The following is a 7,456-nucleotide window of genomic DNA, read 5'->3' as shown; positions in this document are numbered from 1 at the left end:
ATTTCATTTATTTATCTCTTTATAACATATTAAATTATTCGATGTATGAATATTTGTCATATAAAGGGCTGAGAAAGAGAAAAAAAAAATGTATTAACTTAATTCGTGAAAAAAAAATCAACAGGAGAAAATGAAAGCGAATGCCTAAGCTGCGTGATTGACAATACATAACCTTCAATCCGGCAATAGGAGGTGGAGCAGGAAACGAAAAAGATAGCAAAGAAGAGGGCACGCTGGCGTCGGGGGAGGAGCGGAGAGATATTTCCGTTGTTGCAGACTCTATCCGTTTGGCAGGTTTATCAGAGAGTATGCGCACGCGCGTTCACGTGTGCCCACCTACCTACTTATCTACCTGCATCCTAGTTTGCCTGCCTGCCAGCCAACCTCCTCTCTAGTTGCTCTCTGCTTGCCCGTTTCTTCTGGCCTGCCTGGCTGCCTGCCTGCCTGTTCAGCCTACCGGTTTGCCTTGATCCCTTGAATAGCTAGGAGGTGGGCTGGTAGGTAGGTACGGCTTTCTTACGTAAGCGCTCCACTAGAGAACGAATTATCGTGGCAGGGTCGAGCAGATGAATCGACACACAGAAAGAGATTTCTAGAGATTCGAATTCTAAAAAGTTGTTACGGAAGAAAATACAATTCTCGTTACCAATTTTCAAAGCGTTCAATTTAATTTTGAACAGAGTCTCTTTGGAAAAATCCCAAATTATCGAATATTAATATCCAATATCTGGTTTACTAGCACTGCTGTAAATAATAAAATGTAATATTGATATAACGTGGTTATATATATCGATTAATGGCGATATGAAACAAAGCGCGATTATTTATTGTCAAGGTCGCGAACTTTCTTATTTCATTTCTTCGTTAGATTCATCTCGATTTGTAAAGATAAGATAGAAAATATTGGGAAAAACAGAATGTTCGAATATTATAAATAAAATGTACATGGAACGTTTGTTGGATACACGGCCCTCAAACGGGCCAAGAACACCACTGTGAATCGTACTCGGCTGAAGCACGGCGCTTGTGCGATGACACAGATATCACGCCCTCTCTCTAACTCTCATCGTGGTGCTCCTTGCTTTCATAGCCACTGCAAACTGGGCCAACGCATCTATGAAACGGACGCGCAAATTTACTAGATCAACTTTAGCGTTCATCTCCGCAGAGCTGAATATTAGGGTCGCGTTTCTCGCCTCTCGCTAGCTGCCAATATTTTCTCTCCTCTTTGTACAATCTATCTTTTATAACGTGAAAATTTTCATACTTTTGAGATATTATTATTATTACTCTTATAACATTAATATAATAAGTAAACGTTCATCTGAAATTCGAATAAAAAGAGAAAAAAACGATTAGAACAAGCGCGATTCAATAAATATTGATATAAATATTAGATATCACAAGTAAAAGCATCCATGCGAATCCATTTTCTCGATAATGAAAATTCGAAAGAAACGGAAGATTTTCAAGCATGCGGATAGTTGGCTTGGAACATGCGACGACGATGCGGCCGTATTTTTCCACAACGGTAGAGTCGTGTCAGGAGGCACAATTGCGGAGGTTAGAATCACGCGTGCGCGGTCGCTCGCGTTCTCTCGTGTATCCATAATTGCGCTGCTTCCTGCGCGTGAATACCGTTGTCCTACATTTCGGTAAGTACGCCTACCGTCGCGTTATTTTACGAAGTAGGTCGAACGGCTCGGTCGTCACACTGCATAAGTTTAATCGTCGCAAATCTGCTGACCTAGGAAAGAGTTAAATAAAAAAAAAAGTTAGATGTCAAAAATGTATAGTTTGTTAATAAAAATCTTTCACATATAATTTTTCCTTAAACATATTATATAGAATCTTTTACATTTGTAATCTTGTAAGAATTAGTATTTTTATATTATTATATTTGAATTTTTCTTCAAAAGAAGAAAAAGAAAGTAGATGTAACAAACATCTTTCTTTACTTTACTTTCTTACCATTTTATTCAGATTTAAAAGAAATTGTAAATGTTCTTATTTTTTATCTTTATGGAATATTCCATTTTGTCTCACATTCAGATATTTTATGCTTAATTATTTCATATAATTAAAAAAAAAAGAATGTGATATTATAATTAATTTCTTACATAAAATTTGTATCAGTTTAAAATCACACGTATAAAGTAAATTTTTTAAGCTTACTCAAATGAAAATTCTGTCTTTGGATCTATTATAAATTGCTGTAAAATATCTGAATATATAAGTAAGTATTAATATATTCATTATAGTCGTATTTAGTCGCACATTGCACCTTATCTTATAAAAACAGTGATATCCCATATTATCCACCATTTTACTCACCATTTTATTCGATTTTCTATTACTCATTTCTTTTATTTTCATCATTTACTATTTTATTATGCTTTTATTGCCATGCTTTGTTAATCGTAAATAGGATTAATCACTAAGAAAGTTTTATAGTTCAATTTCATTACAGTGATTGATGCTTTGTTATATGGGATATTTAAAATAATAAATATAGATGGATGATAAATAAAAAAATGTTATGTTAGAATAACATAATACAATATAAAGAAATATCATAATGAGATTAGTTTAAGTATCGTTCAAATATTAATATTTGCACTATGGTAAAGTTGAAATATATCGATATCTATAAGAAATTATAACAAATAATACCGATACGTCAAAAATGCGGTAGATAATAAACGCCTTGTGAGAAAATATATCAGAATAAAAATCTTTCTTCTTATTATTATCATTATTATGATTTAATTTATATAACGATGCCTCATAACCTAAAAACGTTTGTTTTCCTCTTTTGTTTTTCACATTTATCACTATCATAATTTATCACTATGAACAATAATCTTCAAACTTGCTAAAGAATTATAAAAAAAACGTGTATGCATCCATTTCTATATTATCTTTTCACAACATACATGGAATTACAGTTAAAAGTATTATAATATGTCACAACTCAAGTTTCACGTACAGAGTCACCTAACCTAACTTACACATGATTTCACAAAGTAAAAAGATACAGTACTACATTATCGATCGCGGAAAAATTCACAGAAATTATCAAAGAAGTTATAAAATTCTTTCTCGATATCGAATTGGTTCGACGATAAAATAAATATTATTCACAGGACATGAATCATCGTGAGAAATCGTGCGAGAAAATATATCGATATATCGATTCAGGCATAAAGTGCGTTCGAAACAAATTGACTGCTACACGGAAGCGCAGTATACCATACGGACCCTTCTAGAGGAAGCGGACTTTCGCCCTAGTGGATTTACACGATGGATCATCGTTAATTTTAGAGGGCAGTAGCGGCCTTCGAATCACACAACAGCATTGCTCTCAGTCTCTCTTTTTAATAAGTACCGATGAGAATGAATTACTCTCGCTGTCTATTTCCCATAATTATTCTACTTTTCGGTTTTCCGTCTTCCATTCGACAAACTTTCGAGCTGATATTAATGGCAGATAATCTTGCCATTACTGCAGCAATTCCATTAAAAATACTTATTTCTTAAATATCTGATAAAAGCCAATTTTTAAATATCGTTCGCCATAAGATTTTTTTTTTTTTTGCTTTATTTGTAATAGAAATTTTCGCAACAAGATTTTTTTTCAAACTGCAATTATTCTCAACTCAAGATAGGCATCAATGCTGGTTTTGTACACATATTAATTATTCACTTACATTTATTCACTTTTTATACGTTATAATTTGATATTTGTATGTTAGAATTTTTAAAGATAATTACGAAAATATTTATGCAATGTATTCAATGTTGTTATTTATCTATTTTTTGAAATTGAAATGTAATTTAAATTTTTTATCTGTAATGAATACTACGTTTTCAATTATCAAAATTTTTACTTATTGCTTCCAAAGTAATTGTTATCATCTTTAAACTTGTTTTTTATTGCTGAAAAATATTAACTTTTATATAGTAATGCATCATGTATAAATTTAATTTTTGAGGATGGAAGTTAAGAGAAAACAATAGGAAAGAAACTTTTCTGACAAAAATTTATATTTTTAGAGGCGATATTTTAATAAAGATAGAAAAGAGAGAAACGAGTAAAATTGAAGGAAAAGACAAGATTCGTGACAAATTTTTTTGAATTAATTTCTTAACTGGATATGACTACTCGTATTTATGCATTCGCATATGTGTAAGTATTATACGTACTTCCCGGCCTATTCTTACGTAATCGTCAGATAAACTTAACGACATATGTAGATACGTTATATAGGTATTTTCTCTTTTCAATGACACTGAATATTCGTTTTTCCCTTGTGTTGATAGAATTTTCAAAATATTTTATGAGAAATAATTCAAAAATGTCGTATTAATATAATTATAAATTATTTTCTATATTAATAAATTCATTCATATATCTGTAATTATATACAAACATTAAATTTATTATATTTCCAATTCATTTTCGAATTACACGTTAAATTAAAATTAGTTCGATAGCAAGAAAGATAAATATTTATTAGAAATATAAAAAGAATAGAAAACGCGGAAAATTTAGGTTAAAATCATCGATTTTTATTATTAAAATTTTTTACCAATCAGGAAGAAGATTAATTTCTCGTGATTGTAACTTTTTTCGATGATGCGCATAAAATATGAAAATAAAAAGGAAACAAAGTTGCAAAATCATAGGAAGTCACGGATAAATTTAAAAGTTAAAAAGATGATGACTGTCGAAGGAAAAATAATATGAAAGCTCTTGCTTAACGGTACAGCTATGATGCAGCTATATTTATTAGTATGAAAGCATATTGGAACTCTGAGTGTACGTTTACGATTGTGTTTACTGATTTGTGTTTAAATTAACAATATAATAGAAAATATAATGTATAATATAATATAAATTAATATAACAATTTCAAATGGATGTAATACAATCACGTATGACCACGTATTGAATTCACACATAATGTATTTGTTTATAAAGACAAAGTATTCATCGTGGAAATTATGTCTATTATTCTTTTATATGTAATTAATTCATTATATTGGTTTCATAGTTTAAGTTCATTGAATGCTTCAAATATCTCAGGATAATATTCTTCTATATAATAGAGATTCGATAAGAAATTCAAAGAAATAATAAATATATAGTTTATAATATATATAATTTCAATAAATGTATCATCTTTTATACTTTAGATTTATTTTTAATTATAAATTCAAGCATTTGTATATATTTAATATTTAATATCTTATATATATTTAATCAAATTATTTAATCATTTTATTTAATCATTGAGATTTAATCAAATCTCATTCAATTATTTATTACGTTTATTTAAAATCGAAGTTTGTATTTCGCGTTATAAATATGTGTAAACGATAGATGTCGAAGAGCCATCGGTCTCGTCGCAATATGTATGTAACCTATAGAGAGTAGGCTATAGACATCGTTATGAACAGTGGCTCGTCGAGCACATAGAAATGTCCACACGTGACATGTATTTCTTTTGCTTTTCAATGACACCGATTCTTAAATATAAAAAAACGACTGTTACCAACTATTATTAACGCACATTGTGCGCGCTATCTTACAGATAATTATATTTTCACCGTTATTCAAAATTAGCACGCGCGATTTCCAAGGCAAAGATTTGAAGCTTTCTTTCGATACACAGATGTAAGCAGTTTCGAGAATTTTGATCGACATGTTGAAAGAAAGGTCGAAAGAATGTATGGTTCGGTGAGTACCACTGTTATAGAACGATCATGCGCGCTCTTCCAGCTCTCCGACACTCTACCCCCGCGACCTGCGTCGCCTACCTAGCCTTCTGTTAGTTGCGTAACGCTGCAGAGTCATGCGATAGGATAGCACTGCCGTGGCGCGACCGACGAATACAGACGAATATGAACGAGAAAGAACGAACGGAGGAAACGAACGGAGTGAGACAAACGATACGCAAACCTACCGATAGATTGAAAGAGAGAGAAAGAGAACGATAATCGAACGTGAAGTTAGGGGAAAGGAGATGATTCGTCTTTGGAGGGGTCGAAGAGAGTGTAGAGAAGAGGCGGTTCAGCCTTGAAACACGCTGCGAGCGGCTTCGTCGCGAGTTCCGTGCACGAACGTCGACTCGCGGATCGTGTCGAATCGTTTTTTTCCGATTTTTTCCCACATATCGGCAGCACTGTTGTTCGCGCTACAAATATACCGTTACTATTGTTCGTTCTATTAGAATTTTCGTGTTTTACCGACTGAGTCGAAGTTACATTCGATTTTACTCACACTTTATCTTCCTTTGGGGATCGTTAAACACTTTCATGAGAACGTGAATTGATTTTTAACTTATATATCGTTTTTGATAGCTATGATCTGATAGTATTTCTATATTGGTTTTCATTTTGAAAAGCATTTAAATTAGAGATAGAAAGTCACAAACACGACATTAAAAAATACATTGATTTTATAATCGTCGATTAATGTATATAATAAATATAACAAAAAGAATTTTCTGAAAATAATAATCATAAACTATTAACATATTTGAAATAATTTATTGTTCTTGAGAATTTTATTTGATTGAAGTTATTAAGGATTAATAACCAGCCGGTTAATTTATCGTGGAAACCATTCGTATTGATTCGATGATATATACCGTCGATAATAGTAATTGCTTCGAAATCTTCTACAAATGGTATCTTTCCTGATTCTTTCTCTACAAGCAAATTCTGACAAGAGATAGATTGCAATCGCGATTCTAAGTATGTTTTCCTTCTGTAAAGTATCGAATGCAAAATTCCAAGAAGTACCGTGATAGATAAAAATAGATAAAAGCGACGGCATCGTTGGCTTGCTGGCTTTCTGGGAACGGTTTCGTCAATCAGGGTCACGAGTGCACCGGTGCGCCTCGTTATGTCTAAAAGCAGTTTCATGTAACTTCGAGAAAACGAAGCTCGTTGAACGAGTTTAACGGACATTATCATGCTTCGCTTAAAAATTTTAAAGACATTTAATAGAAACGTGATGAATCATCAGATTTGATTGCATAAATCACATTAATCCTAAAATTTTTTTGTTCTATATTTATTTATTCTATTTAACGATTCTTTTTTTTCTACATAGTTGTTTTCCGTAGATCTTTAACTTAACCTTTGAACAGCTAACATGGATCATTTATCCTCGTATACTTTAAAAATTATTTCTCACCCAAAATTATATTTATATCGTTAAACAATATTATATCACAAAAATGATTAAAATAAAATTATTTGAAAAAATTATATTGTATTACATTTATAAAAATAACTCAAAATAAACTCTTTAAGATTAATTTTATTTCCTTAATTTTTTCAGAAAATTAGTATTCGTATTTAATTTTATTTTACTTTAATTCATTAAATTGCAAAAATCTCACGTAGTTTTAATATTTCCAATATTTCGAAATCGTACAATTTC

General features: G+C 31.2%; 1 long non-coding RNA gene across 1 annotated transcript; it reads right to left on the bottom strand.

Annotated features, from left to right (window-relative positions):
- Nucleotides 1–807: 807 nt before the first annotated feature.
- Nucleotides 808–7,242, bottom strand: LOC107965276. Its single transcript, XR_001705064.2, has 2 exons — nt 5,824–7,242; nt 808–1,747 (listed from the first exon to the last, which is right to left on the bottom strand). It is a non-coding gene; the product is annotated as an uncharacterized LOC107965276 (long non-coding RNA).
- Nucleotides 7,243–7,456: the final 214 nt, after the last annotated feature.

Source organism: Apis mellifera, linkage group LG11, assembly GCF_003254395.2.
Source record: "Apis mellifera strain DH4 linkage group LG11, Amel_HAv3.1, whole genome shotgun sequence".
Classification (NCBI taxonomy): Eukaryota; Metazoa; Arthropoda; class Insecta; order Hymenoptera; family Apidae; genus Apis; species Apis mellifera.
The sequence above is the reverse complement of the archived record's forward strand: the minus strand, read 5'-3'. Positions and strand labels throughout refer to the sequence as shown.